The sequence below is a fragment of the Pinus tabuliformis genome, chromosome 9 (assembly GCF_031772625.1).
Source record: "Pinus tabuliformis cultivar Carrire ecotype Pingquan chromosome 9, CPIR1, whole genome shotgun sequence".
In the NCBI taxonomy this organism is placed as follows: Eukaryota; Viridiplantae; Streptophyta; class Pinopsida; order Pinales; family Pinaceae; genus Pinus; species Pinus tabuliformis.
In genome coordinates, this window is record NC_142307.1 from 1,574,105,718 (window position 1) to 1,574,118,103 (window position 12,386).

The 12,386-nt window shown below is 39.3% G+C and overlaps 1 pseudogene; it reads left to right on the forward strand.

Moving 5' to 3' along the window:
* The first annotated feature begins 1,764 nt into the window (after nt 1-1,764).
* Nucleotides 1,765-11,266, forward strand: LOC149154685 (E3 ubiquitin-protein ligase WAV3-like; annotated as a pseudogene).
* Nucleotides 11,267-12,386: the final 1,120 nt, after the last annotated feature.

Here is a 12,386-nt window from a genome sequence, read left to right on the forward strand (position 1 = left end):
AAGATATTCCTTCTGTAGGTCCACTCAGGTGGGCAGACCATCAGACCCACATCTGTGAGCACTTCTGTAAGTCATGGGCTCTCTTTTACGCATATTAGTGGTGATATTCCCCTAAGCTTGCACTGATCTAGGGGCAAGGGCCTTAATTTGAATGATCTATCTCTAGAACATAGTCAAAAGATAATACTTTCAAGAAAAATCTTGAAATGAATAGTTGTTGGTAAACCATTTATTTTTCAAAAATGGGAATGAATTTCTCATACCAGTGAGCATTCTTACTTTATCTTATCTCTCAGTCCATGTTGGCCCTGCATTTCTAGGTAGTTCCACAACATTGTTAGGCTTGGTGAAAGTCAACAGGATCTTGATCAGTGAATCCTGACTTAAATTGCCTTGAATAGTTTCATGAATCCTGAAAAAAAGTATACAACATATATTTTGATTGCTATAAGACATAAATTAACAAAGTACTCAAAAAAAAGTAAAATCATGTGTTTTCAATCTTGACATATAACCCCAAGATTTAGCTGCATATGATCAAATTTTTTCTCATTCTTTGTTTTGATTCCAAAACCATTAACTTGAACACCTTTATGTGACTCATAATTTATTTCCTGCCAATGGATCTTGTAATTGTGAGCTATGACAAATATTAATTGGTACAATTGTCATGTCATAAGCAGGAAATCAACCGTGAAACTTCTTAGAAAGTTATAGTCTATAGAGACAGTTTTTTCCCCCCACTAATTAAAAAATGTTATAGCATGAGAAACAAGAATGCTTTCTTGGAAATTCAACATGGAAACAAACTTTAGAGAAAATTGATATTGTTCACACCACCATAGATGGTAAACACAATCCAATTGTGGTTCCCAGTTTTGCCATGCTTGTCTATCAAAGACTTTGTGATATTAATGGTTGCAGGTGAAATACTTGTTGGATGCAACATGTGTTAGAATGAAGCTTGATTATTTATCCAATTCTTGCTCAAGTCTCAACCTCATCATATATGTGAAACCCAACATTGCAGACACATGACTAACATTAGACACAGAAATTCAAAGCTCCACAGATTAGAATACAATTTATAGAAATGGAAATCTGATACTGAATATTCCCTTTATCCTGGTCATGAAACATTATTCTTCATATTCATAAATCTATGATTATTCTTGATCTAAAAAATAAGAGGGCTATTGTGATTGAGCACACGCAATATTTTATGATGAGGTGATTGATATGCACTAATAATAGATTTGGAGAAGAGTAATCTCAGAGCTAGAAGGAAGGCTTCAAAAAGGGCCACCAAGCCATTGACCACATTTTCAATTACAAGCTATCATTGAAGAAGCTAGAAAAAAACAATGTCAAGCCTTTTCCTTTGTTGTTGTTGTTTTCTTTTCTACTCTCGGTTTTAATGGATGGTCAAGACTGCCTCAAAAATGGAAGAAAATAAAAGGAGATGGATATTGTATGTTATTATTGTGTTTCTTAGGAAACCCATTCTATTTGAAAGAAGTATTCCTTGAAAAAATGTTAGTCATATTTAGCTTATAACAATTTGTTTTTTTTGCCACACCTTATTAGTTGTTCTCTCCAAAAATTTCAAGTTGATTAATTTTTTCAGCAAAAAGAACCATGAAATTCTAAACTTCCTATCTTTTTGGATGAATTTTCCTACTATGGTTATGGGGTGTTTTGAAGAAATTGTAAAACTATGGTTCTGTGTATATAGATTTGGCTCTCTAATGCATACATTTTATGATGCATAAAAAATGTGCAATGTGTCTTGATACAATGAAACTAGGCCATGGCCATGCCTTATTTATTGCAAAGTGTTCCCACACTTTCCACTTTGCTTGCATTACTTCCAATGTGAAGCATGGAACTAGGGTATGTCTAGTTTGTCGAGCCAAGTGGAAATAAGTTCCCTTACAAAGGATTCATTCAGAAACACTTCGTTGCAGATCAAGAATAAGTCCTTTGAATTGGCAACAAAATAAAGATGGTAGGATGACAATTTTACCCCATTTGCCACCTTCTCATCCCCCACATTTTGAAGCTACAAGACATATTATAGAGCCTTATGTTTTTGCTGATGATGAGCGATTAAAGCATTGGTCAAGTGGAGAAAACAGATCATGTGGGGAAAATGGGGATGAACCTACTTTGGTTGAAATTGAGATAGCAGCAGGAAATTCACAGGCTGCGGATTCAAGAGGGAAATTGGCACAAGGAAGAGAAGTTGATAATACATCTGTACAGCTAAAAATGTTTCCTGAGTTTTCTGCAATTCCATGCTCAGAGTTTTTTGAGAAGTTCAGTGTCATGGTACATCTAAATTCTCCATGCTCTAGTGCAAAACAACAGCAAAGCCAAAGAACTTGGAATACTAGAAATCCATCCCAAACCCTGATATACCCAAAGATCGAGCACCCATTAATCTTGTAGATTCTCTTGATATTAGTGGAATCATGGAAGGCACAAAACTAACATTATTGAAGTGTGTTATGGGCTTCGTGATTCATAATCTTGGCTCCATGGACCACCTTTCAGTCATTGCTTTCTCATCAACTATTAGGCATTTGTTTCCTCTACGACATATGTCTGAGGAGGGTCGCCAGTTTGCTTTGCAAGAAGTGAATGGCCTAGTGTCCATTGGTGGAACCAACTTTGGTGAAGGATTGAAAAAGGGTACCAAAGTGCTGGAAGACAGGCATGAGTAGAACCATGATTGTAGTATCATTTTACTCTTGGATGGGCAGGACACCAACAATGTGGGAAAGCACAGGCAGGTTTCCATTTTGCCAACTTCCATGAGGGTTTTGGATTATCAGTCCTTGTTTCCAGTATCAATAAGGCAACCTGAAGAGCAACGTAAAATATAGATCCATGTACACTCTTTTTTATTTGGGACGGATCATGATTCAACATCCATGCACTCCACATCAGATACTTCTGGTGGAACCTTTTCCTTCATTGAGACAGAAATTATTATTCAAGATGCTTTTGTACAATGCATTGGTTGTTTGTTGGGTGTGGTGATTCTGGATATGCATGTTATTGTCACATGTCCAAGTTTAGGAGTGCAATTGAGTACTATACAAGTAGGCAGTTATGTAGGCAATATTCTAGATGATGGGCAGAAGGGATTGGTAAAGATTGGAAACTTGTATGCAGAGGAGGAGAGGGAGTTCTTGGTTCATGTTAAATTGGCAACTAGGGCCAAACTCCATGTGAGTCAACTTATTTATGGCAGCTGATATTTTTATTGGATCCGTCTCGTCGAGAGGTGTAGGATTGATCCAAAGATCATCCGATTCTAATAAGTATTTATGGAGATATGGATTTATTTCGATTATATAATTATTATCAAGCTGACCAGCTCTTATTTAGGCTCTAGAAGCCCAAACGTCATGTCTATTCATCATATACGTTTTAGTATAAATAGAAGAGTTTTGATGTCAATTGGCACACTCATTCTTGATGTGATCTCCTCTCCACGTCTTGGGTTTTTGGAAGGAGAGTCACAAAAGGAGTACGTTGGGCTAGATTAATGATGCCCTAATCCAATGTAGTCTTGGAGACATTATAAGATATAAGCTGCTCATAATACACGTTTTTCACATTGGATACATTGTGGATTCTATACGCTGGTTTCATGCAGTCATGGGATCACGCTGTACATATTGATTATACGCAGCCCTAGCAATATACGCAGAAATTCATATGATGTAAGCGTAGGAACACAACATGGATGGAATGCAATAATGCCCTGGCTTATACGTGGATAACCATAGCAATATTCATACGATGGCATGGATGGAACGCAGTCATAATAGACTATCATACCTTGCCAAGCAGTCATATATGCAATGTATAGCTATACGTTGTTCATGGTAAAATCGAAGCTGGAAGGAGCCCTCCCATATATAAGCAAGGCACAGAGACTCCTTACACGCTGTCCCATATGCAGTTCATGGAGCAATAGATACACTGTGTATATGCTGGTCAATGAAAGAGTAATACGCTGTCAATGAAGAATGCATACGCAGTCAAAAGTGGCACAACCATGAAGAAGAGCCACAGTGAGGAAGACACCTAGCCGTAGAGAGCCAAGGTATATGAATCCGAGGTAGCCGCAATCAAGACCTCGCATGTATGGGAGCAGATCCACACTGCAGGAAGAATGACGTTGATCTCAGGTGAGTACAAGTTCTTAATGTCAAGGTGCAGGTTCCGTATTTCGTAAGAATATGATACATATATGATAAGGGTTTTCGTGAAGAGGAAACCCTTGCAACTTGCACTACATAAACATCACTTCGAATAGCATGCTATCTCGACAGCGAATAACACTGTCTCAGCCAAATAGAGATCACGTTAAAGTGATTATATCAATCTTGCATACATATATGACTGTCTTGGCATAATAGACACAATCTGAAGATAAAAGAAGATTTCTTTGTTGATAGATTCTCAGCATACTTGTGATGGGAGTCTTACTAGCTATCATAGTATTCAAATATAACATAATGCAGTCCTAATGTGTTACAAAGAGAAATAACAAAGATCATAGTAGAGGTCCTGATAGAACTAGACATGAATCATGATCTTGTATTCCTGTGATCTCAGGTGATGATCTCAGTGTAGCAAGGTGTAGAAGAGATGTGACATCAATGATCTTAATGAAAAGGATCACATTGATTATAGATCATCATCATATATATGTATATGAGCATGATGTAATGGGACTACATAATTATGTAAAGGGCAACATGATTATGATGATGTAAAGGGCAGCATGAGCAAGGAGCAGCATGATGAGATCATGGACATGGGCAGCATGATGATAATCATGATTAGTGCAATATGCAGTGGTGAAGCAAGTAGTCTAGATGCAACACTATGACAGGTGAAGCCGTCATCTTGGAGAATCAGTTGAAGTAGAATGTCTTCAACTGATCTCATCATTATACTAAATGATCTATGCTAGATCTAGATAAGTCAAAGTGTTGACGTCTATTGTAAATGTACTCTCTCTCTCTCTCTATCTCTGCTGAACTTTGAAGAACATAAAAGAAGAATTGATCAAGGGTTTCCCCACACATTGTGGGGTTTGTCCCTCGCTTGCGCCACATCTTGTGTCCTCTTGTCTTGGCTTGTTTTTTGCTATTTATATTTATGTTCTATCTGCAGTTTACTCTATGCTGATGTGATTGCTAATATGGAAAAGAAATTAAATAAATTGCTCTAGCATACATATATGACTTTCTTGGCATAATAGACACAATCTGAAGATAAAAGAAGATTTCGTTGTTGATAGATTCTAAGCATACTTCTGATGGGAGTCTTACTAGCTATCATAGTATTCAAATATAGCATAATGCAGTGCTAATGTGTTACAAAGAGCAGTAACAAAGATCATAGTAGAGGTCCTGATAGAACTAGACATGAATCATGATCTTGTATTCCTGTGATCTCAGGGTGATGATCTCAGTGTAGCAAGGTGTAGAAGAGATGTGACATCAATGATCTTAATGAAAAGGATCACATTGATTATAGATCATCATCATATATATGTATATGAGCATGATGTAATGGGACTCCATAATTATGTAAAGGGCAGCATGATCATGATGATGTAAAGGGCAGCATGAGCAAGGAGCAGCATGATGAGATCACGGACATGGGCAGCATGATGATAATCATGATTAGTACAATATGCAATGAAGCAAGTAGTCCAGATGCAACACTACGACAGGTGAAGCCGTCATCTTGGAGAATCAGTTGAAGCAGAATGTCTTCAACTGATCTCATCATTATACGAAATGATCTATGCTAGATCTAGATAAGTCAAAGTGTTGACGTCTATTGTAAATGTACTTACTCTCTCTCTCTATCTCTGTTGAACTTTGAAGAACATAAAAGAAGAATTGATCAAGGGTTTCCCCACACATTGTGGGGTTTGTCCCTCGCTTGCGCCACATCTTGTGTCCTCTTGTCTTGGCTTGTTTTCTGCGATTTATATTTATGTTCTATCTACAGTTTACTCTATGCTGATGTGATTGCTAATATGGAAAAGAAATTAAATAAATTTCTCTAGCATAGAACATACCTAAAATTAACATGGTATCAAAGCTGATGTGAAGACAATGCCCAAGCAAGAGTGAAAGAGCAATCACCAAAGACAGTTGGGACAAGACAAAAGGATCAATGGGTTCTTCACAATTCACTTAGGGTGAAGTTGAAGCAGAGCATATTATCAGAATGGCACAATAGAACTTCTGATGGCATACCTAAAGATCACTTCTTTGGGAAGTTTGGATCTAAGGGTGGAAGGAAAGGTAGATGTCTTGGTTATGAGTTCGGCCCTTATGCGAAAGAGTGTCCGAATGATAGACATGCAGGTCATCAAAGACACAACTGACTCTTCAAGGAGGCAAGGAACCCTTGTAATGAAATTTGAAGGTTCTAAGGTGACATTCGTCGATGGAAAGGTACGTGTTTGAAAATAGAATTTTCAAAGATGCTTTTGAGTTTAGGGATGTATTAAGTTACAGGAAGTCCATTGAGGACCATGTCCATTGACACATAGCACCGGAGGTCTGTGAGTCGGATGGTGACAGGGAAGCCTGAATTCAAAAGAGCATGAAAGTACATATCTGAAATGTACCGAAGGAAAATCTTACAAGGGGACCATCCCCCTCATGTAGCAGTTCCACAGGTTTGAAACAACCCGTGGAGTTTGAGATTCATGAACGGGAATCTCATGTATGCAGGTGGAAGAAAGCCCTCTATGGCTTGAAGTAAAACACCCCGGGCATAGTATGAGAGGACTGATAGCTGTTTGATGAAGTTGAGATTCACTAAGGAGTGAAACCGATCCAAATCATTATCCGAAGGTTGTGGATGATAGACCTCTCATATCGACATCTTATGTGGACGAACTATTTCTGATAGTTGCAAACCCTCTCATTTGTAGAAGACAGAGGGAGTTGGATTCCAGATGTGGAATGATAAAATGTAAGCCTATGACTACGTCGAGGATTGTAAGTTATATGGTAGTGATGTCGGACCAGATTTGGGAAATGCCTCTGAGTTTCATAAACTCATTCGCGTTGATGTTCTTGAAGAACCTTCGTCCAGTCATATGTGTTGAAGTTAGCATGGTGAGCTCATATTTGGTTGAGCCTCACTGGATTGGTGCCAAAATTCTGCTAAGATATCTTCAAGGCACAATCTCTCATGGATTGAGATACACTGTCGAAAAGATGAAATTGCATTATTATTTGAATGTTGAATGTGCAGGCAGTGTGAAGGATCACTAGGGCACTTTTCAATGCTGGATCTCTTTGGATTCTGCTTCAATGCAGGAAGTAGAAGTTGGTTGCTATAAGCACTGCCAAGACCGAATACATGGCTATGAGTATGATCTCGTATGAAGCTGCATGGTTGTGGAAGCTCTTAAGTGAGTTTTTTTTCTCTGTGACAACCAGAGGTGGGATTCGATTATTGAGGAATCCCGTATTCAACAATTGCTACAGCAAACAGACATCAGATATAGCCTTATTTGGGATATGGAAAGTTGATGAGCAAGGAGGCTTCATCGCACTGAGATGATGTATATGTTGCTAAAGCCCCAAGGGAAAGATCAAATTTGTGATTTTCCCGAATGACTTGGAGTCGTCGAGAGACCTTTGTAAAAGGGTCCTGCATGTTGCATACATTGAGCTCTAGTAGCTCTAGGGGGCTTGCAGCTCTTACTGGAGAAACATACGACCATAGGGTGACTCACCCTCCCCTGGTGGTGCGCACTGGAATAAGATGATTTTCTTTCTTGTGGAATAGGATGATTCGCTCTCTTATGTAGCAGGATGATTAGTTCTCCTGTGAGGCCTAGATTGATATGTTCTCCATGGTGATTGTAGTAGGATTGATGTGTTCTCCTATGAGGCCTGGATTGATGTGTTCTCCATGGCGGCCTGGATTGATGTGTTCTCCTATGAGGATAGGATTGATTAAGTTCTCTTGTCGAGGCATCCTACCCATGCAGTCTAGGACTCATGGGAAGTACCTCTCATCTGATCAATGAGCAGGGAAATGCAGTTAGGGACCATAGTAGTACCGATGGACGCATCGTTGTATCTACCGTACTCCCTACGCTAGGATGACCTCAATTGATCTGGGATCAATGATACTGGTCTAGGACTAGTGGTAGGAGTTTTACATACTATGATGCTGACTTCGGGTCGGCTGAGACTGGTCTGGGATCAGTGGTACATACTCTGAGACTGACTTCTGTCAATGCAGGACTGATCTGGGACTAGTGAGAGTCGTACATACTATGACGCTGACTTCGGGTCGGTTGAGACTGGTCTGGGACCAGTGGTACACTCTCTGAGCCTATGATACTAGTTTGGGACCAGTGGTAGGAGTGGTACTTACTATGAAGCTGACTTCGGGTCAGTTGATACTGGTCTGGGACCAGTGGTACACACTCTGAGACTGACTTCGGGTCAGTGGAGAATGATATGACTCATTCTCGATCAATTCTTCTTCTTCATAGTTGAGCAGAGCAGAGCTAGTACAGCTGAGCAGAGCCAGCAGAGCAGAGTAGAGCCAGCAGAGCTGAGTAGAGCCAGCAATGCAGAGCAGAGCCAGCAGAGTTGAGCAGAGCCAGCAGAGCTGAGCAGAGCCAGTAGAGCTCAGCAGAGCAAGGCAAAGCAGTGCAAGGCACAAATGGTAGAGATAGTATAGTCAGTCATATGGATCAGTAGATGGAGTTCTCCCTAGTTGAGAGGGAGTGTTAAATTGGAAACTAGGGCCAAACTCCATGTGAGTCAACTTATTTATGGCAGATGATATTTTTATTGGATCCCTCTCGTCGAGAGGTGTAGGATTGATCCAAAGATCATCTGATTCTGATAAGTATTTATGGAGATATGAATTTATTTCGATTATATAATTATTATCAACCCGACCAGCTCTTATGTAGGCTCTAGAAGCCCAAACATCATGTTTATTCATCATATACATTTTAGTATAAATAGAAGAGTTTTGATGTCAATTGGCAGACTCATTCTTGATGTGATCTCCTCTCCACGTCTTGGGTTTTTGGAAGTAGAGTCACAAAAGGAGTACGCTGGGCTAGATTAATGATGCCCTAATCCAACGTAGTCTTGGACACTTTATAAGATATAAGCTGCTCATAATACACGCTGTTCACATTGGATATGCTGTGGATGCTATACGCTAGTTTCATGCAGTCATGGGATCACGCTGTACATATTGATTATACGCAGCCCTAGCAATATATGTAGAAATTCATATGATGTAAGCATAGGAACACAACATGGATGGAACGCAGTAACGCCCTAGCTTATATGTGGATAACCCTAGCAATATTCATACGATTGCATGGATGGAACGCAGTCATAATACACTATCATACCTTGCCACGTAGTCATATATGCAATGTATAGTTATACGTTGTTCATGGTAAAATTGCAGTTGGAAGGAGCCCTCCCACATATACGCAAGGCACAAAGACTCCTTACACGTTGTCCCATATGCAGTTCATGGAGCAATAGATACATTGTGTATATGCTGGTCAATGAAACAGTAATACGCTGTCAATGAAGAATGCATACGCAGTCAAAAGTGGCACAGCCATGAAGAAGAGCCGCAGTGAGGAAGACACCTAGCCGTAGAGAGCCAAGGTATATGAATCTGAGGTAGCCGCAGTCAAGACCTTGCATGTATGGGAGCAGATCCGCACTGCAGGAAGAATGACACTGATCTCAGGTGAGTACAAGTTCTTAATGTCAAGGTGTAGGTTCCATATTTCGTAAGAATATGAAACATATATGATAAGGGTTTTGGTGAAGAGGAAACCCTTGCAACTTGCACTTCATAAACATCACTTCGAACAGCATGCTATCTCGACAGCCACTAACACTGTCTCAGCCAAATATAGATCACGTTAAAGTGATTATCTTAGTCTTGCATACATATATGATTGTCTTGGCATAATAGACACAATCTGAAGATAAAAGAAGATTTCGTTGATGATAGATTCTCAGCATACTTGTGATGGGAGTCTTACTAGCTGTCACAATATTCAAATATAGCATAATGCAGTCCTGATGTGTTATGAAGAGTAGTAACAAATATCATAGTCGAGGTCCTGATAGAACTAGACATGAATCATGATCTTGTATTCCTGTGATCTCAGGGTGATGATCTCAATGCAACAAGGTGTAGAAGAGATGTGACATCAATGATCTCAGTGATAAGGATCACATTAATTATATATCATCATCATATATATGTATATGAGCATGATGTAATGGGACTGCATAATGATGTAAAGGGCAACATGATCATGATGATGTAAAGGGCAGCATGAGCAAGGAGTAGCATGATGAGATCATGGGTAGCATGGGCAGCATGAAGCATGATGATGCATGGGTAGCATAAAGCATGATGACATCATGGACATGGGCAGAATGATGATAATCATGATTAGTGCAGTATGCAGTGGTGTAGCAAGTAGTCCAGATGCAGCACTACGATAGGTGAAGCCGTCATCTTGGAGAATTAGTTGAAGCAGAATGTCTTCAACTGATCTCATCATTATACAAAATGATCTATGCTAGATCTAGATAAGTCAAAGTGTTGACGTCTATTGTAAATGTACTCTCTCTCTCTCTCTCTCTCTCTCTCTCTGCTGAACTTTGAAGAACATAAAAGAAGAATTGATCAAGGGTTTCCCCACACATTGTGGGGTTTGTCCCTGGCTTGCGCCACATATTGTGTCCTCTTGTCTTGGCTTGTTTTCTGCGATTTATATTTATGTTCTATCTACAGTTTACTTTATGCTGATGTGATTGCTAATATGGAAAAGAAATTAAATAAATTGCTCTAGCATAGAACATACCTAAAATTAATAGTTCATGTTAATATTCCTCCGTTTTGAAAACCTGAAGAGAGCACCACTGTTAATGAAATGAAAATGTGAAAAGTTATTTGTTCTTACATGGATCCTATTTCACAAGAAACTATTTATACACTAGTAACTAAACTATCTATTCAATGTCTTGAATATGTTAGTAGCAATGAATAGGTTGTTTGTCTTGAGGTCGACAGGTAAAGAAACAGATTGTGCACTGCAAAATTCATAGTAGAAGAGAGAGCACTAGAAGAAACAGGTGATTTGACAGGTGCCGAGCTTGTATTGGGGATCAAGAGAAGGGATTTATAGGCATCCCAAGGCTTTATGGATCAGTTATCAGTTGGTTTTGCAAACCCGGTGGCTTCTTTGACCTTATTCTAAGCGTTGAGGGGATTAAACATGGCTACACTCTTTCCCCATCTTCATCATGATTTACATTGAATCGTGAGTTTCATTAATTTCTAAGGGAGATGACACATGCCAATGAAGGGTGCATTTTACACGATGGTCTAAGTACTTATTGTTGTTGACTGATTTGGTCTTAATTTCTTCCTCTCTTGAGAGTCTTGAGTTACAGCTTGATTTGTTGGCTTTCCATTTGTAATTTGGGGTTGTTAATCTTAGTAAGGCTAAGAATACGTTGTTTATTGCAACCAAAGATATTATGTCTTGGTTTCATTTCTCCAACAAGGGAGAACTAGTTAAGTTCAACCCTACCTATTCATATTAAGTTATTTAGGTGTCTAGTTTTCAAGGCCACCTTTCAATTTGGGACCAACTTTTAAAATGCAACTATGCAAGGGATACACTTCTCTAGTTGTTTTGGAAATGCAACGCTTCCAATTTCATTTTCAAGACATCCTTCAATGATGGCACTCTTTCACTATCTTGTTAGACCAATTGTATTGGATGGATCAAAGATCTAATTAGACCGAACTTGGGTGAGGCCAGTTGATCAATTATTGAGAGATGATCAGATGATAGATCAACCATCGTGCTCCATGAGATGATCAGTTGTAAGCACAGAGTTCCACATGCCATTATACAAGTTGATTTGGACCTCACCCACTTCAAATGGATACTTTGTTCAAGCTTACCTCTTACCTATACAATCTTTGCACTCTTGGATATTTGGCCTCTGGAGAGGAGAGGTATTGCTTCACATCCTTCTCAAAGTACATTGAGGAAAGAATGTTGGTATTTTAAAAATTTTGAGGTATTTGCATTGTTGCAGTCTATAGTTATTTTCATTGATTTTCTTCCTCCCTACATGTCCTCTTTGAATCCCCCCCCCACCCCCCCTCCTGTCTGCCTCCTTGAAGGCATAAATCAACCGTGCAGAAGACAATATCTATAGGTCGCTCATTCAAGCAACATGGACCTCCCTGTGCCACCACCTCCCACCACCCACTCAACAACCCTCTCATCC